The 24309-nt window shown below is 43.4% G+C and overlaps 1 protein-coding gene across 10 annotated transcripts in view; it reads right to left on the bottom strand.

Annotated features, from left to right (window-relative positions):
* The window catches only part of Ctxnd1 (cortexin domain containing 1), a 51447-nt gene that overhangs the window by 20544 nt on the left and 6594 nt on the right, over positions 1-24309 (bottom strand). For 3 of the 10 annotated variants that reach the window (XR_010063087.1, XR_010063088.1, XM_063280965.1), the window contains exons 2-3: positions 5166-5311; positions 4769-4838 (exon numbers count right to left, since the gene is read on the bottom strand). The exons of 3 other annotated variants lie outside the window; for them this stretch is intronic. The gene's annotated coding sequence lies outside the window, so the exon portion shown is untranslated. The remainder of the gene's footprint in view (positions 1-4768; positions 4839-5165; positions 5312-24309) is intronic. 4 more of the 10 variants (XR_010063092.1, XR_010063090.1, XR_010063093.1 and 1 more) reach the window with 2 other exon arrangements.

Below are 24309 nucleotides of genomic sequence, written 5' to 3'. Positions count from 1 at the left end.
CAGACCTGCCCCAGAACCCACAGCATTATGAATTTAGTGAAACTGCTCTTTTTTCTATTTTTCCATTAATTAATTAATTTATTCACTTTGCATCCTGATTGCAGCCACCCTCTCCTCCCATCTTCCCTCCCCTTCTCCTCTGAGAAGAGGGAGAGCCTCCTGGATACTAACCCACCCTGACACATCAAGGCACTGCGGGACTAGGCACATTCTCTCCCACTGAGGCCAGACAAGGTATCCCAGTTAGGGAGACAGGATCCACAGGCAGACAACGGAGTTGGAAAGAGTCCCCACCCTGCTCCAAGAGAAACTACTCTTTATCTAAGGAAATGGATGACTCTTCTCCCTGTGATGATTCCATTACTGAGCTTTCATAGCTCTTTCCTCCCTTCTATATCCTCAGTCCTTCAGAAAAAGGAGAGGACCATCAGTTAAGTCATCACTTCCAGGGACCCTTTTGTGTATGTTCCTGAATCTTTCTGGCATCTTCCAAAATATGGTCATTAAAGTTTATGTCTCAGAAAGAAATGGGAAATTCCATCTCTTTGAATGTTCATGCACATAGAACCAAGATGATATGTTTTTAAGTCTGTGTTTATCTCCACTTTCACTGCAAAACTTTAAAGACAGTGTCTCCATTCTCCAAGGCTCTACCACTCTCCATAGAATATATATTTTCTGGCTTTGCTCATATTAGACACAGGGCAAAAGCACGCTGTTTTGTTTTTTTGTTTTTTTTTTTTACATCTTTTTCTTTTCTCCATCTTTATTAATTGGGTATTTCTTATTTACATTTCAAATGTTATTCCTTTTCCCAGTTTCCAGGCCAACATCCCCCTAACCCCTCCCCCTCCCCTTCTGTGTTGGTGTTCCCCTCTCCATCCTCCCCCCATTACTCCCCTCCCCCGAACAATCCCATTCACTGGAGTTCAGCCTTGGCAGGGCCAAGGACTTCCCCTTCCACTGGTGCCCCAACTAGGCTATTCATTGCTACCTATGAATTTGGAGCTCAGGGTCAGTCCATGTATAGTCTTTGGGTAGTGGCTTAGTCCCTGGAAGCTCTGGTTGGTTGGCATTGTTGTTCATATGGGGACTCAAGCCCCTTCAGCTCTTTCAGTCCTTTCTCTGATTCCTTCAACGGGGGTCCTATTCTCAGTTCAGTGGTTTGCTGCTGGCGTTCGCCTATGTATTTGCCATATTCTTTCTGTGTCTCTCAGGAGAGATCTACATCCGGCTCCTGTCGGTCTGCACTTCTTTGCTTCATCCATCTTGTCTAATTGGGTGACTGTATATGTATGGGCCACATGTGGGGCAGGCTCTGAATGGGTGTTCCTTCAGTCTCATTCCCATTTTAAAGAAAGAGTGAAGCATCTGCATTTTGGTCATCATTCTTGAGTTTTATGTGTTCTGTGCATCTTGGGTAATTCGAGCATTTGGGCTAATCTCCACTTATCAATGAGTGCATACCATGTGTGTTTTTCTGTGATTGGGTTACCTCACTCAGGATATTTTCCAGTTCCATCCATTTGCCTATGAATTTCATAGTCATTGTTTTTGATAGCTGAGTAGTATTCCATTGTGTAGATGTACCACATTTTCTGTATCCATTCCTCTGTTGAAGGGCATCTGGGTTCTTTCCAGCTTCTGGCTATTATAAAAAAGGCTGCTATGAACATAGTGGAGCATGTGTCTTTGTTTTATGTTGAGGCATCTTTTGGGTATATGTTCAAGAGAGGTATAGCTGGGTCCTCAGGTAGTTCAATGTCCAATTTTCTGAGGAACCTCCAGACTGATTTCCAGAATGGTTGTACCAGTCTGCAATCCCACCAACAATGGAGGAGTGTTCCTCTTTCTCCACATCCTCGCCAGTATCTGCTGTCGCTGGAGTTTTTGATCTTAGCCATTCTGACTGATGTGAGGTGGAATCTCAGGGTTGTTCTGATTTGCATTTCCCTTAGACTAAGGATGTTGAACATTTCTTTAGGAAGCACTGTTTTTTAATAGTTCTTTCCCTACATTCCTGTACATGGACAAAAGCTAAAGTTTTGCAAGTTAGGGAAGAGGTACTTCTTGCTTCAAGATCATCTTTGTTTCCGTGCCTGGAGATCTTCAGCACCATCCATAAACTTTACAACTGTTAAATGGGAGCAGGGCCAACCCACTGACACACCCTTCACTGTCATTGCAAAAGTAGTGTAAACCTTGTTTATGGATCATCCATCTTTTCATATAAAAGTGGAAACAATCAGATCATTCAATGCAGTGAGGCTGTTTTAGAGCTTAAGAGAACCAGGTTCAGGCAGAGCAAGAGATCTGATCAAGTATCTTCATATGTCCCCACAGGGAACCAGAACCCTGGGGCTCTGGTTGCTGATGCAGCAACTTTCCAAGACATTGACAACTCGGTGGTTTGGTTTCCTTGACTTGGTTCCAGAAGCACAGAAGGTAGTTTCTACCACCAGGACACAAGACAAAACTTGTTCCCCCTGCTTCCCACCCTCCCTACCTCTTCCCTCCTCTCTCCAGTTTGCTTCCTGTCTTCCTCTCTCTCTCTCTCTCTCTCTCTCTCTCTCTCTCTCTCTCTCTCCCTCTCTCTTTCTCTCTCCTTCTCTCTCTCTCTCCCCACCCCCACCGCTTGTACAACAACCACAAGCTGGGCCTCTCTATCACTGTGGGTAGCATAGCAACAAATCAAGCTTTGACAATAAAGGAAAAGTCTACAAAATTGAGACAAGTCTTCCAAGAATCAAGTTCAGAGAAAATCCAGGGAGATTCCTTGTTTTAACCACGGTGTTGTGTGTCTGTTTCTGTAAATGATTTTGGTAAAGTTAAGGCAGTTTCTACTCACAGCCTGTTATGTAGCAAGCCTCAATGATCTTTTCCTTGATTGTTTATGCCTTTTGTGACTTCTTTACTTCTTTCCTGCCCCAATATTTTAGGTGTGTTCTACTTGCATATTCTAGAATTTCAAAACATGGTCTTCCACATTCAGGCTTACAGTGCATCTGAAATTGATTTTCAGGTAGGACTTTAGCTATCTGTCTTCCTATACACCAGCAATTGTCTCTTCCTACTTATTGACTACTCTGTCCTTTCCTTCATGATTTATAATGCCAGTTCTAGCTCATATCTCCACAGGCATCCATTTCTGGATGCTTTATCACTTTGAATTTGTTTACTGTCTACATCTGAGCCAATTCCACAGTCTTGAGTTGCATTAAAATGGCATCATCATGCATCTTGTAGTATTCTGCTCCTACTCCCTCTTATAATTTTCATTCAAATATTTCCTACCTCATCACTGGATGTAGGCTAGGAAGATCTTGTAAGTCAATGAAGATCTCTATAGAGATTTTAACTGGATTTGCATTGAAATTGTAATTCAATTTTTTAGTGAATTATTATGTGCATGATATAACTTTTTTGTATTCATGAGATGGTATTTAGACTTCCTGTCAATTAATTGTGATTTATAATTTTATTCATAAGAAAACATTTTCCTGTTTATTATAAAATATTCTGTGCTTTTGTTATTGATGCAGTCAGTAATATTTATTTTTACATTTTATAGGCTGTTTTGGTATGTACCAACAATACAGATTTATAGATATGTAAACAACAGGCTGGCATGTTGGCTCAGTATGGAAAGATGCTTGTCATAAAGCTTGAGAACCCGAGTTCAATCCAGGAATCCCCATGGTAGAAGGAGAAAGCAGCTCCCTCAAGCTTCCTCTGGCCTCCAGACATGCAGCTTGGTATATATGTGCTCTTGGCCCATGTGCACATGTGCAATAAAAATTACTTTTGAACATAGATGCAAGTGGCATCTGAACTGTCAGCAGCCTGCTTGGCTTAGGGAAGAGCTTTACAGATTCTCTTAGCTGCTCTCTGATCTTCATCACTTCTATACCTGGTCTTACTTCACATCCAGATGTTGAGGTCCTTTTTAATATTTTATATTTTTAATGTAACTTTAATAATATAAATACATATTTATATTTAAAATATAAACAATGATATTAAATACAGAAATTTAATAATAAATTTCAATATTAAGTAGGACATATGTTTTAGCAGGAAATAAGACCAGCAAACACATCAGGACTTTTTTTTTTTCTAAAAACTGGTCCATCTCCCATGTTTTCTTTTGTGGTATCTTTCAGGTTCTCCTGATCTCCTGGCTCTGTTAGGAGCCTCTCAGACCATGTTAATTAGTTCAGACAGGAAGCAGTATTACACATGAGCCTACAGTGGGCAACACACCTTTTGTCAGGGGGAGAGGGAGAGGAACCAATTCCAATGCTGGACTGCCTCAGTCTCTTCTGTATCCAGCGCAGAGGTCTCCAAGCCCTCTTTACTGAAATGTCTTTCCCCGGAGGGTCAGAACCAAAGGGTCTGTGGCTCTTCTACTGGGGACAGCACTCTGCTCTTCTCCTGAAGGGTCTTCTTTGACATTGTCTGATGTTCACCTGCTGGTGGCCACTGTAACCCTGTCTGCTCCCCTGACTCTGCAGCTCCTCAGACAGCATCCTAACTCATTTCCTAGCATGGCTCAGATTTTGTATCTATTATTTTCTTAATTTGCCAATTTCACCAGAATGTAAAGAGAGAGGAACAAGTAATCAATTATGCTTTAAAGATGAGCAGGATGCCCCATCTTTTGACTCTTCTGCCTATTAACTAGTTTGTTCTTCATATCTTATTCATGGAGATGGTGGCTTATTGAATTTTATTGCATGCACACAGCAGACACTTTTAAAATGTTTACCTCTGTTTGGGGAAATCCATCATTCCTCCATGTTTCCCTTGATTCCTGAGTTCTAGCTTCTTCCTTAGTGCTATGACAAAAAGAAAACAAAAAACAAAAAACAAGAAACTGGTGCACAAGGAATATGCCTATGTTCCTTTAATACACTAGGAAAATGCACCTGCACTTCTTACAGCAGACTTAATATCCTTTCCAGGTTTACAGGGACCCATCTTTCCGGGTTGTTGAGGGAAACTTATTACCAATGCTACATATTCCTACAATTAAAAATCTCTTTTCTGATTAAACGACCACCAGACTTTTAAAAACTATTTCATCTTATTTTAATTTTTACCATAGATGAGTTCAGTCCTCCATTCTTTAGGCTTTCTGGGTCCCATCTCCCCTCCTTACTTACCTTCCAGCAGATGTGGGTGTACGGAGGGTCATTATGTCCTTGTGATGTGGTGATGAGCATTTTGAGATCCATACAGAGTATTCTGGATCTGTGCTGCCTTCTGATCCCTGGTAGGGTGACTGCTGGATGTATCTGGTTCATCTGACCTTTCAGGAGAAGTGCACTATTTATACTTGTTTCTAAGTCCCCACCAAGGCTATCCCTTTGTCCTAACATTGAAGCCTCTCTGGCCTCCCATAGCATATTCCAGGATGGCTGGATGAGCAAGTCTGGATGCCTTATTGGCTATACATAGAGAGATGGAACCAAGAACATGAGCTCAGGTGTGTTTAACTCATTACCTCCATTCCATTCTTCTTGTACATGCTAACTATGGTTTCAGCATGTCCACAGTTCTGCAGGTTCCTCTGAGTGAAACTCAGTTAGTGGGCCCTGGTCTTATGCCCTTGAACTCTTCATATGAGCCTGGATATTTTGAAATCCCTAGTGTGGACTAGAGTGAAGCTAAGGAAAGAGATTGTGTTGTTTCATAGCTTCTTGTTTTGTGTTCCCCTTCTATTTCTAAGTCTTCCTGGAATGGACAGGTTTACAGACTTTCTAGATCTACTGCCTAACAACTGACACTTTCCTTGACCTGTTGTGACAGGCTAACATTGAGGTAAACACAGAATCAGAAAGTGTTAGAAACCTTTAAAGCAGTCCGCTATTTAGTGATATCTAAGTATATGGCAGGGACACTCTCTGAACATGTCATAGTACTGGGTGGGTTGGCCATAGTGCTTGTAAGGTCCTGGTCACACAACTAAACCATATACAATCCATAATTGGTAAAAAAAAAATAGTGAAAAGAGTATGAATTCATTCACTGGCAAGCTTGAGATATGCTATCATGGGTGACACCATGGTAACATCCGCTCTCCCACAGAATGAAGAAATTGTGATCTAGATATTCTAAATGCCAACTTATGCCCATAAAAACACCCATTGTTCCCTTTATTTGGGATTTTAAAGTCAGTATTTTGTCTTGACTACAAACTTATATGTAGTAGGAAAACACTGATTACATAGATATAGATGTTTTTCTTTGACAGAAGTACAAATGGATCCTTTGGAGGCTCTGTGCCATATGTCTTGTGCATTTTTGTGAGACCAGCCTTCTTGGTCTAGCCAAAGCACACTAGAACAAAAATACACAGCGGTATTCAGAATGATTCTAAGGACTTGAACTTCTGGGCTTCAAAGTTATTTCCTCTATAGACCCCAAATCTGTTGACTCACTCCAAAATGGCTTTCTAGAGTTCTTGGGTCAGTAGGATTACATAAGGTAAAATCAATTCTGTTTCCAAATCTGCAGCAAAGTAATTGCAGATTGCATCCTGCTGGGCTGGCAGGCCCGATGATTGTCTCTAAAAGCCTCTGGTGATGTGGGTGTCGCCTCCATTAGCAAGCAGAAGGACTTTCAGTTCCTATTTCTTAAATATTCATAACCTCCTAAATGTCACAGACATGAGCACATGCTTACATACTTCTGTTGAGAAAACTGTCCAAGATTTTAATGAAGCCAAAGGTGCACAGGTCTTCCTGTGTCTACCCAGGTGCAGCTCTGACTAACGGCTTTGAAGTCATTTGATTTTCTGCCCTGTCCTTTATTTAACTCGCTATTAATTATTGATTAGAATATTACATAACTCCGAGGGGAAGAGGCAACTTGGAGAATGCTGATAGATGTCAGATGATCATTGTCTGATACAACACAAAGACTTTTGTCTGGTTATTGCGGTCCTTGGGGCAGTAATGCAGTCTCAATATAAATTACACATCTTATTGGCCTTTCTTTTGGCATTTATAGACTCACTTTCTGCACTTTTTTTTTTACAACTATCTTGGTCAGTCTGGGTTGCTCATGGGTGACGTGTAAACAATGACCATGTATGTGTAGGTTGGTTGTCATAGGCATCAGTTTTTGATGTGGCCTTGTATAAAGGAAAGAGAAGCACAACTTTATGAGACTCTGATTCTCCCTCTTTCTTTCCACCTGTGTATCTGTCTTTTTTCTTGGGTAGTAAACCTAGGACCTATGGACTAGTCCACTGGACAATATTCCCAGTTCTTCCTTATTATTTACTTATTTATTGCTTTTAAATTTAATTTATGTGTATATGTGTTTTGTCTGCATGTTTATCTACCACATGCATTCAATGCCTGTGTGGGAGCCAGAAGAGGGCATCTGGGACTGAATTCAGAGACAGCTGTGAGTCTCTTGTGGCAGATAGGATTGAACCCTGGTCCTCTGGAAGAACAGCAAAGCTCTCAACCACTGAGCTATCTCTTCAGGCATCATCATCATCATCATCATCATCACCACCACCACCACCACCACCACCACCACCACCACCACCACCACCACCACCACCACCACCACCACCACTACTACTACTAATTTTTAAACAGACTCTTGCTTAATAGCCTGGGCTGGCCTTGATCTTACTCTTGAGCCCAGGCAGGCCTTTACTTTGTGAGCCAACTAACTGTCTTAGCATCTCAAGTAGCTGTGATGATAGTCACCTGGTAGTCTTTTAAAAGGGCACTAATCCTGTTTCTGTTGGCTCTACCTCATGATCTATTCAGTCCCATTGCCAATTCTTAATACTATTGCACTTGAGATTAAGTGTCAGTCTCCAAGTTTCACAGGACACCTTCAGACCAACCACAGCACCAGCTTTACAGTCTTGCTAGTTCTCTCGCTAATGAATTAAATTAATCACTGTCACTTGCTTATTCTACACTTGTATAGGAGTTGTAATTTTAACATTTCCAAAAACTAGACTTCGATACTTCTATTGTGTCCTTGGAAACAAAACTGTGTCAAAAATCAAGACTCATTCCATCGTTTACAGAGACAACGTAATGACTTTCTATTGCCTGTAAAGGAAATAGACTCTTTCTGAAGATCTAACCATTTCACTTTCTCCTTAGCAGGTGATTTTATGATATTTGATAGCTGAAGGCAACCTCCCTGCTCTCTTAAAAGATCTGAAGCCTTGCAGGTGGTCTGCCTACTTGGTGGTGAGGATAAGAAAATATGAGAGTTCGGTGTCCTGTGACACATGGGGAAGGTGTCATTTGGGTGCTTCTAACCAGTGGGTTAGTTCTGGTCTGTCTGAATTTTGTAGGCCTCCATTGCTTAAGCCATTGGCTATAACAACTCAGGCTGTTTTGTCTGGTTGGTTGGCTGAAGTGGATTCTCAGGAGCTCTTGGGCTGTCGAATCTGAACAGTTGTCCCTTATACACTCAGTGGCTGACTCAGGCCCTACAATGGGCTTTCTCCTCACTGCCGATCTAAGAGTTCTAAAGAGCCCTAGAGAAGGTAGACTTGGGCTGCAGTCATTCTGACCATTGCTTACAATTTCTTGTATTTTTAAAGAAATATGTCTATTTTCACCAAACCATTGACCTTAGTGCTATGGAGTCATTCACACAATCCTCTTGCTGTTTTAAGATGTTGGCCAAGTCTGCAGTGATTCCTCTAGCCTCCCAGATACAGAGTTCACATTCTTCCTTTCTCATTAATTTATACCTTTGCCAATCCCCGGCCCAGTAGTTCTTGACTTTCTGCTTTCTGTTTCTTTAGCTCTTGTCATCATTTTAATCTCCTGCCTTTGATTTCTTTGAGTTTCATTTATTTTCTTTTTTACCCTGCCGAGTTGGGAGCTTTCGTTATTGATTTTTGACCTTTCCTTTTGTTCTAAAGTTCACACTTGCAGTTGTAAAGATTCTTCTAAGCAATAACCTGCAAGCTCCAAATGTCTTAGACTCTCCATTCTTTTCTAGTTCAATGGGTGAGTTGCTAAGGATGTTGCTTTATTCCCAAAAAGAACTTTTCTAGCTGTCTTCTTACCCCTGCTCTGTCTGTTCTTCCTCTGTACTCCACCTTGCTCCTAATTCATGGGGTGGAAGTGGCGGGTCCTCAAGGTGACATTCCCAAAATCCTAGGCCAAAGGCTTCACTGCTCCCAACTTCTCCCCTGCATCTTGTCTTCAAATCTGACTAATAAAAGAGATCTGGAGGCAGTCCTCTGACTTCCTCTCTCCTCCCTTTCTTTTTCCAATTTGACTCACCCTGTTACATTTAACTTTCCCAGTGTCCTCATCCCCTTCCTGAATGCAAGCCAACTCATTAAAAACATGAAGATGGTACACGCCATGGGAAAGACTTATGAGCCAGGCCCTATACATTGTTTTGTGATATGCTAAATAAGGAAGGAAATGAAAGAGTTTGGAAGATTGATTCTCGGGGACAAAGCCCGACTGTTTTTCTGCTGCATCACTGTGCTTTGCTCTGACTACACTTGTGCTTTTTAAATTTTTTTCCTGCGTGCCTTCTGTCACATTCTCATCATCTCCGTGCATGACTTGCACTCAACATCATGAAATGGGAAAAAGCACATTAACTTGTTTAATGTTATCTTAGAACACAGAAAAGGTCTATGCACACCGAGAACAGCAGCCATTGGTATTTGCCCATAATTTATATTTTAGAAGAAGATTTCCATTCATGGTGTTTTCAAGCATGAACAAAGAGTGGGATCTTGTGATTATTCAGCCACAAGACTTCAAAAAACTGGAAATTTCATGTACTCAGGGTGGCATGGAGCTCTGATGTCAGGATGGGCCAGAGCGATGGGAATCAGTAACAGCTCCAGTTGTGACTGGAAAGAAAGATGGGTGAGTGTGGGGTAGCGTGGCTGCCAGAATAGGGTGAACCATGGCTGTGGAGAGAACTGAAGGCAGTCAGGCAGGAAAGAATCTGGGCTGAGGACCAGACAAAGCTGCAAGGTATTGCAGAGATGGGAACTGCTAAGAACACAGGCATAGCTCTGGCGACTGTGGCTGCCTTCCCTTTGAGTCTCAGAGGGATTGTTCACAATCTTGGCAATCTCCAAATATGTTAAACCAGTGGCCAAAAGCGTCTTGAAGAAATTGGATTTTCATTTCTAATCTGATTGCCATTTAATCTGCTGCCCTTTATGTGATTACTTACCATTTGCATTGCTAAACCCTGGCAAAGAGCTCTCAATTGATTTTTCTTCATCTTGAGACTGTCTTACTTTGCAGCCCAGTCTAGACGCAAATGTGTAATTCTCCTGCCTCAGCTGAGTGCTTGGATGACAGGGTTTTTGTTTGTTTGTTTGTTTTGTTTTGTTTGTTTTATTTAATGGTAAGCAGCTGCATTCTTCAAACAAGAAACTAAGTTGGGTGCCATGGCTGGGTGGTGACAGTCTCTTGGCAGCATGACATTCTAGCTCTCGATCAAGATTTCCTTTCATAAAACCCTTCAAATTCTCAAAACACCCCAGACATAGAGCTCCCACGTAACATCCCCTACCCAACAATGCTCCAGCAGCAGTTTCTCTCTTCCTAAAGACAAGCAGAGATACTTAGCAGTTATGCCTTTGCAGTGTCGTCTCACCACCACAGTTTGAACCCCAAAGGTCTCTGTAAGGGAAGCTAGAAACCAGACCCTTGGAGAGATTCCCTGGGTTGCAAAGTCTCAACTCCAGATGGCTGCCTGACTGCCAGCAATGTAGCCATAGACCAGCCAGCCATGCAGTTTCTTTACATTTACAACGAGATAGTAATATTCCATTGGCTCACTGGGTCTCTGAGGGAAAAAAATATAAATCCACAGCTCATGTTTTTGTGTTTACTGTTTCCTTCTGTAGATGTCTAGTCCTCCAATCAGGTTCTGGGTATACAAGATTTTCCCTACCCTCCAAGCTATGTATTAACCTCCGTATCAGTCGTGGCTTTCTCACAGCATGGCCCCTGACAAGCAAACACCCCATAAGAACCAAGACCTCTAAGATGCATTCACCCTGCCCAAAGTGAGCTGGGAGCTGGAGCTTCCTGGAACTGGTAAGGACCAGATTGTGCCAAGTCAGACGATGGTGGTGAAGATTCTAGGGAAAACTTCTCAAATCCATATCCTGTATAGTGACTCACACAGACTGTTGTAGGGAGCTGCAAGCCATCAGCTTGGCTGTCTCTGGGAGTGATTAATCTCCCTAAAATTAATGGTCCCTTAAAGGCAGCCGCCACAGAGGCTGTGTGCATCCATAAAGCAGAATTCATTGCATCTGTGGAGATGTTTGCGAGGACAGACATTCCACCCCCGCACTGGATACCCGTAGTCCTCCAGAACCCACAGGGCTTGTCCATGGCTTCTAAGTGGCCAGGAATGAAATCACCATCACAGATCCTTGCTGCCTCCTCTGTCCACATGAACAGAGAAAAATGTATTTTCAGGAGAGGGGTGGTCTTGCTGGGGACAAGTTGAGTGAGCTGAGCCATGGGCAGATCAGGCGTGTTGTGATAGGGAATAGGGTTCTTGTATTCAAGGCAGAAGCCAAGAAACAAAGAAAAGAGTCCCCTCATTAAAGTACACTGCATACCCCATGTGGGGAGGGTTTGGGGAAATATATGGATTATGAAAAACTGACATTTTGTAGATTGCTCCTCTGGGATGAGAGCATTTAAGATAAAATGTTGAAAACAAATCATTACTTGTGTGTTGTCTTAATCTAAGAAACATACTAAGTCAGCGGGACAGTTAGAGTCAAGGGTGTTAAACAGAGAATTAGGGCAGGAGTACAGTCAGGGACAGAGGGAGATAGAGCCATGGTTTATGCAAATTATGAAAAAATAAACACCGCCATTTCATCCTCTGATGCTTTGGAAAATCACTAATGTCAAAATGTCACTGTATGGCATGAAGTCAAGGCTGCTCCTCAGTGCTCCACAGTACACTTTTGCTCTAGACATTTTTTGAACACACTTCTGCTAAGGTCCTTTCTTTATTTCTTAGCCATGGCCCAAGAGGGAGCAACAGTGAGATGGTGAGAGCCTTACACTGGGGCCTGTCCTCAGCATTTGAGCTCTGCCCTTCGGTGGCTGTGTGACTTCAGATAGATTTTATGATTTCTCTGTGCTATTCAGCTAGGGTTCTTCTTCCTCTGTTCTCAGCTGATCTTGGATTTCAACTGGAAGAAGGGATGGGGGTGGGGGACTCTTGAATTGGCTGGGCCAGATAGGTGTAAGGTGCCTCTCCTAAGCTAAGCAGATAGAGAGCCAGTATGTGGGTCTCCTCTGTTCCTTACTCCATTAGGTCCTAGCAAGGATCCAGAAGGTTTCCAAGACCCACAAGCCTCAGAAACAAATTTCTTCCTCTCACTATGCAAAGTACCACCTCAGCCAAACTATGGGAAGGGTATAGGAGAGACATACCCTGAACCAAGAGCCATTATATACCTGGGTCTTGATGGAGTCACTTGTCAGGACATTGGCCTGCTTAGTTCAGAATCACACAAGAAACTCACCCTAAGTCACACTCATTTGCATAGCCTACTTGTGGGTTTGACTGACTGGGGCAGAAGGAATGCTGGGAGTGGCCTAACGAGACTGCTGAAAGCTTCAGGGGAAATCAAGTCCCAATTTCCATTTTCAGCCTGCCTTCTCTCCTGAGGAGGTTCAACCATGCTGGAGTGTTCCTGGATATTGCTGTAACCCTGCAAAGTCCTCACTGTGTGGTCAGGGCAAGAAACTTTTCTCCTGCCTCTTCAATATGGTACGAATGCCTTATTTCTTCTCCTCAACTGGCTCCTGTATGGCTCTGCTCCTTGCCAATTGGGCAGTCTGGACCATATCCTTTTGAACCTCAGCTTGCTCTTCTGATAAATGGGATACACAATAATGTGTTTGCGAGGTGTGGTGAGGACCAAGCTTAGCTGATGCCTGTCAGGCCAGTAGCTATGCCCCTGGCTCAGAGCAAACAGCACTGCACACTCAGGCACTAGGCGGCAGCCCACTTTTGTCTGGGAGCTGTCCAGAAGGCTACAGGTTTAGATTGTTACATAACATGTCCCATAACAGCATGTATACTCAATGGTATAGCACAGAGAGCTCCCCGAGTGTTGATTCCCACAGAGTAGGGCGTTGAGATCATGCCCTCTGCCCTAGGGATTCCCACAGCATAGTACTATAAGAAGGAGCAGATGACAACCCATGGTCAAATCTGGTTTACAGTCCAGGAGGTAGGAATAGCTTCTGCACCTTAAAATGGTAAGAAATCAGTGAAAAAACAAAAACCATGAGATGTATGGGTCTTACAAAATTCCACCTCTATGTTCATAGGTAGTTGGACTTAGCCATACATCTTGACCTACAAGCATCCGTGGTTGCTCTGTCAACTGATGAATAGCTGTGAAAGACCAAAGGGGAGACAAGTTTTGAAGTATTTCCATTCTGGCCCATTATAGAACATTATACCATTCCTCTTAGAGGTTCTGAGAGATCCAATTTAGCCATTTTACAATAAGCATTTCCTAAATGGGTGAGCATATCTTTTTTGTCATAAGTAGGCACTCTGAGCAGACAGAGACAAGTTGCCTAGGATCTCCTTTTTCTCTCACTTATCCTCAACATCGCTGTCTCCAGCCCTGTGCTCTCCTTTCTGGATCTGCTCTACTAAGTTCTTATGTTCTAGGTTTCTCCTGAGCCTAGCTTTCTTCTCCAATCTTTTATAACCCACTTCTGTCTCCTACATCCACTACCAGACAAAGTATCTCAACCAGCACCTTGCTTCACAGAGGCAAGTCCAGGTTCTCTGGCTTAGTGCTTCACAGAGCCAAGTCTGGACTCCCTGGCTGAGCCTTCTGACTCCTGTTCTGTGGGAAGTGCACTGCAGGTGACTGCCCTGCTCCACTGTTCCTCAGCATTCTGATTTTTCATACCAGTCTTATGCCTGGGCTATCTATCCTCAGTGCCAGCCAGAGTCTGCAGGCCTCGTTTGTTTCCATTTTCTCCAGAAGCCTTCCTTTATGGATTCCACTACAGAGACTCATACTAATGTATTGGAGCTTAAGATCCAAACCCCTACTGGCATGAGCCTCTCCTAAACTCTTGCAAGGCATACACTGAAAGACTATGTTTACATGATCCCCTATTTTAGCAAGATTTCCAGAAGTTACTGTGACTGAAGATTGAGAACCACAGCCAATGGGGCAGCACTCTGATTCTGGGCTCATAGCCACAGATCCCTGAGAATCCATAGCATTTGGGGAATTTGGGTATAGAGTGGCTGAACTGGGGATGCACTTCATGGCAATTTAATGACATATATATATATGTATATATGTGTATATATATATGTATATGTGTACATATATATATATATATATATATATATATATATATATATATATATATGTCCAAGGTGGCTTTTTCATAATGAGCTCACTTGTAACAAGGTTCCAAGAGGTATTCAATGGCAAGGAGGATTTGAGCTCTGGATTTTCTTCTAGTTAACTATTTTAGGAACACTTTCTCTTTGCTGTTGGATGCTCAGAAACTTACCGACAGGCCGATTCCTTAATTAAATGCAGGCTAGTTGGTGCCTAGAGATCTGCCAATGTCTAATGTTGTTTTCCGCCCTTCACCCGTTCCCATGTATTTCCTTCTCCCATCCAGCCCCCAAGCTTGCTGGAATGACCCACTTGGACTTTTCGCCTCTTCCTGTTCTTCTTCCTTGAGCTGAAGTCGCCCAATCATCTGTGAAACTCTTATTAACTTTGTGCTATTTAAACATGAAATACTAACTCCCAGGAAGACAAGAGGCGGTTCATCCAGTCTCACAGTGGCACGAACACTGCCGACAACCGGCAAATGAATGTCATCAATTCAGAGTCATTAAGATTCATCATGCCTGAGAAAATTGGAAATGCCTCGAAGGCTGACAGTCTGATCATGAGAGAGCATTGACAGGATTTCTTCACAGACATCCCATGACAATGTGAGCCATGAACTTAATTTTTTTGTGAGCCTAGTCAATAAATTTGATCAATTATGTAAGAAGACTGGCAACATTTGTATTTTCTGTAGAAATGACTATACAAATGTAATTAAGATATAAATAGTTGATCAAAGATCAACCAAAATGTTTTAAAATGTCATGGAAGTAAAGCATTTAGTTAGCTCAGTTGATAGAGCATGAGATTCTGAAAATATCCCAGGGTTAGCTTCAACAGTTACCTGTTTCAAAAAGATTCTGAGGACCTGGAAAGAATGCTCAGTGGTTAGGGATACATACTGCTTTTATAGAGGCCCCAAGTTCAGCTCCCAGAACCCACATTAGGCAGCTCCCAACCATCTGTAACTCCACATCCAGGATATCCAAAGCGCTCTTCTGGCTTCCATTAGTCATGCATGCAGACACATCAACATAAACAATGAACCATGAAAAAGATGTTTTCATTTTTCATAGATTTTTGTCAGGTCTTTGATATTCTTTTCCTTTTACAAATAAAAACAAGTCACTTTACTATTTGTAATTTTCTGTGACTTTTCTCCTTCCAAACATTTGGTTTTGTATTTACTTTTGTTTCATTATTACAAAGAACTTCCAAACTTCATAACCTTCAGGAGCCATAAACCTGCATCTGTTTCCATATTGTGTATCTAAAGGAGATCAGGTCTTTCTCTCTCTCTCTCTCTCTCTCTCTCTCTCTCTCTCTCTCTCTCTCCTTCTCTTTCCCTCCTTCCCTCCCTCCTCTCTTTCTTCTCTTTCCCTCTCTCCTTTCCCTCCCTTCCTCCCTGGGTGTCTCTCTCTCCCTTCTTCCCTTCATTCCCCCCCCACCTCCCCGTCGTTCACTCTCTAGCTTGCCTGTCTTTACCAGAATCCCTTTTGTCTGCTTTGAGGCTTATGTCTGCTATTAAACTCCTAGGAAAGCTTGCACTACTTGCCCACTCATCTCATTACTGCTGGTGGCACCACCCCCTCCCCAAACCCTAGCTCTTAGCAGCTAAGTCAGATTCAATTCATCCTATAAAGTGGCGTTTCTACCATCTGGAAGTCCTGAGAACTTTCCAGACATGCTGTTAAGGGGAACAGGATATTAGAAGCTAATTTGTCTCACTGATTCATTGATAAGAGCTCTTGAAGACACACCTGCTTATTGGAGACACTCTGTTCAAGATATAAAAATTGGGAGCAAATACCATTTAAAGTGAAAATAAATCTAATGAATAAAGGCATATACAGCAGTTACTGTCACTTGGAGATAACAGGACAGCAGCATGACTCTCCATCCAGGCTCTTGGGTCTCTAGGGACCTACAGTGTCCCCCCAGGACAGCTTGGCTTCCTTTGTTTTCTCATCTCGTTCTATCAGGCCCTAAAGTAGTGCACTAGGGATTTTCATCCTACAGAGACATACATAGTACTCCAAAGGATGCCAAGACCCTGAAGATATGGCCACCTGTCCACCAAACCTGCCTGTGAGCTCTGCTCTTTAGCTCCCACACACTGCCCTCTCCAGACCTTTCGAGAGAAATTAAGAAGAGAGCTGTGTGATCCTTCATATGAAAAAGAGATGGAGGCCAGTATCAGTTAGGAATAGGACTAGGAGATGAGGCTATAGTTGAAAATGCCTATGAGTTAACTGATGATCTTGAGTCTGGGCAGGAGGAACCCCAAAAGGGCGTCTCTGGAGTAGGCTTCCCACTAAGGAGTGATCCTGCTCTCTGAGAATGAGTTCAGTTTGGATAGGAGGAGGTAGCAGAAGACACAGCCCAATTTTCCACATCCAAATTTCCTAAGAGCAGTGAGCCTCTAGGCACAAAGATCTGCCTTTATTCTGCATTCCCCCCCCTCCTCCCTTACCCTTCCCACGGGTTACTTTTCTAATCCCCCTAAATTCTTAAACACAATATGGGTTTTCCCACTTTTATGACTTGCTCAACAGACTCATCTGTCTCAAGACCGCAGGAAATCTTTCCAATCTAAATGGAAGACTCCCCTTCTGGGTTACTTATGATTTCCGAACAAGTAAAGGCTTTAGCAGCCATGGGGGCAGGGAACCCTGCACTTCCTCCTCTCTACTTGAGTATAAGCAGGATCTCAGTAACTATGTAGGACTAGCCATTCTGATCCCTACACTTCCCCATATGACAGAGCTGAACAGGGTAGAGTCACATGTGCTCATTGATGCTGATGCCGAGGGTACTTGTCTGGAGGAGAGCCTGTTGTTGACTTTCCCTTTCCGCCCACAATACCACAATGGTAACATGCTCCTAGCCAAATCTGAGTCCTGATGGTCAGTGCATTCTGAAAACCACAAGGCCAGGCCTTCTCCAGGACATCTGTCTAAAGCAGATTGGAAAAGGAGGAGCAGAAATGGCAAAGTCAATGTCTTCCCTTCCCATGACCAAGGAAGGCAGATGTGCAGAATGATAGCATGCCCTTTCTTCTGTCAGCCTCCCAGTGAAAGAAACACTATTATGTCCACATCCCACTTTTTCATTCCAGTGTTACCCTGGTAAGGTAGGTAGGACAGGAATGAGGTGAGGAAACAGGTTCACAGCAGCTGCTCACTATTCGTGTGTCATGCTGTGCAGGCTGCAAAGACCTGGGGCATCTCAAGAGACACCGTCGCACCTGTACCTGCATGATAGTAACTCTGAGAGATTGTCTTTCATAGTGCTTTCAGGATGTGGTGACAACTTAGAATCTCTGAAGTACACAGCAGCCCCTGTTCCACAGTGGGGAAGCAAGTCCGGTGAACCAGGGCAAGAACATTTTTATTTCTTTTATTTTTCCCCATCCTGGTGCTGAGGATTGAATCACGGCTTTATGCATGCTATGCAATCATCCCACCACTGAGCTATCCCCAGGCCTTAGCTTTTGAAGTCAGTCAGGGTCTTGCCATACAGTTTAAACTGGCTTTGAACTTGCTAAGTAACCCAGCCTGGCCTTTATCTATTTTTCTGCCTTTATCTCTGAAGTATTCCATATCCATCTGAGAGTGGGGGTTAATAGAAAGGCTTCCAGATTTGGACACTGTGAGGCAAGATCGAGAAGCCTAAAGCTCCATCTGAGTCTTCATCCACCAGAACAGAGAGTTTGTATCTTTCAGTACTGGAGTAGCCCCAAGTCTGAAAGTCTGCAGAAACTTCAACTCACTAGTCAATTTCCATGGAGTATCTAAACCAAAGGTCATAACGTGGTGTCTCTTCATGTTGATCTGAACAAAGCTATATGATATTCTCATTTGAATGTGCTGACTATTGGAAGATTTCACATGATACTTGACGGTTTTGCTCTTGGAAAATAGTCTGGCTATGCTGGGGCTACAGTTTGGAGCAGTAACAGAATGTTGAAACTGAGTCACCAGCAACCCTCAGGCTGACTGTATGTCTGTTCTCCAGTGTCCCCCATTCTCTGTCCCTCAGACTCATCTGCTTCAGTCATCATGACACTTGGCTGATTTCCACAAACATCTGATTTTGCCATCCCATGAGCATGTGGATTTCAAGGAGCAAACTTGGGATGAAACCTTTACTTTCCTGAGAGTTCAGGAGCCTTTAATTCATAAGAGATTTGTTGGAAAGCCACATGAGCTGTACCTTCTACCTGCCACCCATCAGAGTTCTCTTCCCTCAGGAAGGTGACTCCAAGTATACCTGATGTTTTCCCTAACCTGATACTCAGAACAGATAGATGCCAGTTGGTAATGGCCTGGTGAAAGGGGCTCCAGGAGCTTGTATATAGTCTACAGAATGGGGGCCTTAACAAACCACTTAAGATTGACAAACTTAAGCTATGGCCCCTGAGCCTGGGTTCAATGTGCACATCACATGGTAGCTATTTCAATGTGTACTGGGGCATCTGGAGATTCCATTTGCCAACTGTTACCTCAGTACAATCTCTAAGATAAGAGGAGGACATAGGTGACCACTTGAGGTGAGTGGCAAGGGGTGAGGTTGAGTCCTGCACTGGCAGAATCTTCACAGGTTGGTACACTCAGGATGCACACATGACTTACACAATTGGCCAGAGTTACCCTTCGGGGGATAGCCCAGTAGGGCCCTTTGCTGTTTTCATCTTTCTTACCTGCTTGTCTGTGAAATTTAGTTACAGATCCCCTCCTGTTGTGCTGTTGTTACTGTCCTGAGTTGTGCTGGGGGCTGAGGGCTGGGGACTGGAGGCTTGGGATTGTGCCCACCCAGTGCTAGTTGGTGAATCCTCTCATTCCTTATAATTATCATGACACTCTATCTCTAGGATTGACAGCCTGGTTGAAGTAGGTAGCATGATGAGTGTTTTATCTAGTGGAAAGAGTTGGTTGTCAGTGTTTGGGGCAGAGTAGTAGCTGTTAGAGGAACCTGACATTAAAACCGAATGCTTCAATCCTTCTTTAAAAGGGGAACAAGAATACCCTTGGCAGGGAAGGGAGAGGCAAAGATTAAAACAGAGACTGAAGGAACACCCATTCAGAGCCTGCCCCACATGTGGCCCATACATATATAGCCACCCAATTAGACAAGATGGATGAAGCAAAGAAGTGCAGGCCGACAGGAGCCGGATGTAGATCACTCCTGAGAGACACAGCCAGAATACAGCAAATACAGAGGCGAATGCCAGCAGCAAACCACTGAACTGAGAATAGGACCCCCGTTGAAGGAATCAGAGAAAGAACTGGAAGAGCTTGAAGGGGCTCGAGACCCCAAAAGTACAACAATGTCAAGCAACCAGATCTTCCAGGGACTAAGCCACTACCTAAAGACTATATATGGACTGACCCTGGACTCTGACCTCCTAGGTAGCAATGAATATCCTAGTAAGAGCACCAGTGGAAGGGGAAGCCCTGGGTCCTGCTAAGACTGAACCCCCAGTGAACTAGACTGGTGGGGGGAGGGCGGCAATGGGGGGAGGGTTGGGAGGGGAACACCCATAAGGAAGGGGAGGGGGGAGGGGGATGTTTGCCCGGAAACCGGGAAAGGGAATAACACTCGAAATGTATATAAGAAATACTCAAGTTAATAAAAAAAAAAAAAGTCCAAAGGGTAAAGCAGTATGGCTCTGCTGAAGTTCCCATGTCTGCACCCAGCTCCTTGCTCCTCATTCATTTCTATCTCCACCTCCTAGTCACCAAGGGTGTGGGAAATTGGAAAATCAATCCAGCATCTATTCATTACACCCCCCTGCTAGGAGTCCTTGAAAATGTCTGCCTCGTTTTGGCTGAACATAAAGCAGTTGTGCTCAGCCTCTACCAATACCTTTTTCCTTCTCAGTTCAGCAAGCAAGCTTCTGAGGCTGAGATGAAGCCAGAGGATGTGGTAATATCCCAACTTAAGGCAATAAGGGGTGTACAGCAACAGGATGTGTCAAAATCATCAGGAACCACAGTGATTCTTGTATCCTACTTGACCAACCAAGCCCAGGTTGGCAGAAAGAGGCTGCTGGGTCAGTAGTCATCTGCTTCTCAGGTAAGTCACTGCTCACGCAAGCTGGAACACTGCTTGTGTGCACAAAAGTTGGAGAGGTCTTAGTCTCAGGACTGATAAAGTTGCCCTACTGACTCTCATGGGAGCTTTTCCTCCTAGTTAGTGAAGATGGGCTCTCACCAAATCTAATGTGTGGGACCAGGGTTTCCATAGTTCTGGCAGCAGGCATGAGAGTAACCCAGATGCCACTCTCCGAGGTTGGAAGCAGGGAAGCACAAATGATTAGAAATTGCTCTCTGAGAAGTTTCCTGGCAATGCCGTTGCCATGGGTCCCAAAGCCTGTCAGCTGGATCTTTTCCAAACGGAAGGAAGCATCTCCCAAGCCAGCCAGCCACTTCACATACTTTATCAAGACTCCCACGTGGTATTCCATCAGTGTCTCAGAAGCCTCCACCTAACTTGAAGTAAATATCAGGGTGGGCAGTGGAGACAGAACCAAGTCTTGGGTTTTAAGAAATGGCACCACAGTTGATCAGCATCAGTGTTTAAATGACCTCTTTTACAGTTTGACCTCAGATTCTAGGATGCTTATATCTAATGACCAGAATGGCCACCTCCTAAAGTCAGAGTGAAGGTACAGGAATGGTGGCAATGTGGAAAGAACCCTCTGAAGATGGCTATGCCTGCCAGCTGTCATCAAACTCCTTCCACAGGAGCTGACATTTCTCTATGCCACAGCACCAAGACCTCTATACTCTGTCCCCAGACAGCCTCACCAAGCATCTTGCCCTTGACAATCTGTTTACCTCAAGTCTAAAATAAATACAGTTTCCAATGAATTCACCCTGGCTATTTTTAAATAACAATGAGAATCATTACATTGATCTTGAATTTAGGAGGTGACTGGACTCTGTTGGTGGTGGTACTGTGTGTTTTGGCATATGGTGGTTGAGGTTGGTGTCCTGGAGAAGGACCTTTACTCACAGCCCCAGTTCCTGGCCTTGGGAAGCTCACATCTGGGGTTCTTCAGGTATAATTTTATGTGAGCCCACATGGTGGCTTAAGGGAAGTTAATATGGCAGATCAAATGTCATAAAGCAACTGTCTCAAAACAGACCAGAAAAAAGTGGCATGGCCTTTGCTTCCTTAGCCCTGAAGATCACATAGCATCACTTTTGATTCCTTTGGCCCACCGAGGTATCCTCCAAGGCCCTCTCAATGTCTGTGGGAGGGGGATAGACTTGTCTACCTCATGATAACTGACTGCAAAAAAAGCCACACTGACCTTAGTCCCTTCCACTCTTGATCTCTCCACCTAAAACACTATGCCTGACTCTGTGGCCCATATCCCACCCACTGTATAGAACATTCTCCAGTAGCCTCCAGAACCTCTCCAGGATGTGTTACAGGACACATGGGTCTCAGTGCTTACATAGAATTTACTCTGCTTCCTTTTTATGTAACCTATTTTTTCTTCTAAATATAAAACCATCACAAAGATAGTAGCAAAAACTGGGGGAAATACTAAAATATGGTCATGGGTCTGGGGCTACAGATAGTCATGTCCTCCTTTTATTCTGAAAACTTCACATAGAACACCTAGTATAATCAAATAATAGTTTCCAAAAAAGATTCTATTGGGGATCTGATTTTACACTTAGTGATAGAGTATCCATTTAGCCTCGCAAGACTCTGTTCTCAATCCCCAGCACCATAAACAAACCACAACAACCACAAAATATAACTAGTAAATGCTTGAATACACAGGATAAAGCTATGCAAATTTTTGTTCCCCTAAAGAAACACATTATCTATAACTCCAAAATTCATTTTATATAAAGATGGAAACACACACACACACACACACACACACACACACAAGTCCTAATATGAAGACAGACTCCTTACTTGTACACTGAAATTGGAGCAATCCTGGGCTTTTACTGCACAGTAGCAACAGTTAAGAGACAATGTCATCAAAGCTAGCAGCCCTGTGGTTTCTCTCCGGGTCCAGGTTTTATCTTCATCCTGTAATTTTTCTAGGCAGGAACAATGAAGATTGAGGCTGAATCAGTTGGACTGAGAAGCTCTGGATATGGGCACAGTTGATGACTGAGAGTGTCGTGGCTTTTGTGGAAAGCAGAAAATTAGCAAATGCCCTTTCAAAGTCTGCTGTGGGTGCTAACGTGCATGTGTGCATTTATAAGGGATAAGAGGGCATTTGTTTTTCTGTCAGATGTTGAGCTGTAGATATTGGATGATATGGAGTTTAGGTCAAGCAAGGGTGAAACACTGATACATGTGCCCAAGCACAGTCAGTGACTCTCATACTTGAGCCTTAAAAGTTCTACCAGTTTGCTCAAAATGTGTATTGTTGCTACTATACCAGGAAGTTCCAGTCTAGGGAGATGAGGATTGGGCTCCTGACTCTAGTTTATAAAGAGCCTTCTAGATGATTCTTTGGGTATCATTCTCCTACCTTGTGCATGATAAGGTACACTCTCATAATTAGGCTTGTTTGCCAAACACATTTCCCTGGGCCTACTGTGTGGTGAACATGGTGCTAGATTAGTCACACATAGTTCTCTATAAGATTCTCTTAAGGTTTAGAAGACCATAGTCCTGCTTCCATTTCATCCTGGAGAAAAGGGAGCTCTGAGCAGTAGGGAGATATGTGTGCTCATTCACCTAAACATGGAGTTTAGAATCTGAAGCCATGTCAGGGGAGTTTGACAACAGAGGCTCCTGTGCGTCTCCAGGATAATTACTCACGTGGTTCTGAAATGGATCGATATGCCAAATGAGTCTTGACAACTAGATCTTCTCACTATCTTTACAACATCTTAGAACAGTGCTCCACTATGTTCATAGCAGCCTTATTTATAATAGCCAGAAGCTGGAAAGAACCCAGATCCCCTTTAACAGAGGAATGGATACAGAAAATGTGGTACATCTACACAATGGAATATTACTCAGCTATCAAAAACAATGACTTTATGAAATTCGTAGGCAAATGGTTGGAACTGGAAAATATCATCCTGAGTGAGGTAACCCAATCACAGAAAAACACACATGGTATGCACTCATTGATAAGTGGCTATTAGCCCAAATGCTTGAATTACCCTAGATGCCTAGAACAAATGAAACTCAAGACGGATGATCAAAATGTGAATGCTTCACTCCTTCTTTAAAAGGGGAACAAGAATACCCTTGGTAGGGAATAGAGAGGCAAAGATTAAAACAGACACAGAAGGAACACCCATTCAGAGCCTGCCCCACATGTGGCCCATACATATACAGCCATCCAATTAGACAAGATGGATGAAGCAAAGAGGTGCAGGCTGACAGGAGCCGGATGTAGATCGCTCCTGAGAGACACAGCCAGAATACAGCAAATACAGAGGTGAATGCCAGCAACAAACCACTGAACTGAGAATAGGACCCCCGTTGAAAGAATCAGAGAAATAACTCGAAGAGCTTGAAGGAGCTCGAGACCCCTTATGAACAACAATGCCAAGCAACCAGAGCTTCCAGGGACTAAGCCAATACCTAAAGACTATACATGGGCTGACCCTGGACTCTGACCTCATAGATAGCAATGAATATCCTAATAAGAGCACCAGTGGAAGGGGAAGCCCTGGGTCCTGCTAAGACTGAACCCCCAGTGAACGTGATTGTTGGGGGGAGGGCGGCAATGGGGGGAGGATGGGGAGGGGAACACCCAGAAAGAAGGGGAGGGGGAGGGATTAGGGGGATGTTTGCCCGGAAACCGGGAAGGGGAATAACACTCGAAATGTAAATAAGAAACACTCAAGTTAATAAAAAAAAAACCAAGAAACCAAAAAAAAAAAAAAAAAAAAAAAAAA

Source organism: Rattus norvegicus, chromosome 1 (genome assembly GCF_036323735.1).
Source record: "Rattus norvegicus strain BN/NHsdMcwi chromosome 1, GRCr8, whole genome shotgun sequence".
Taxonomy (NCBI): Eukaryota; Metazoa; Chordata; class Mammalia; order Rodentia; family Muridae; genus Rattus; species Rattus norvegicus.
Note: the sequence above shows the minus strand (reverse complement) of the source record. Positions and strands in the feature narration are given on the sequence as shown.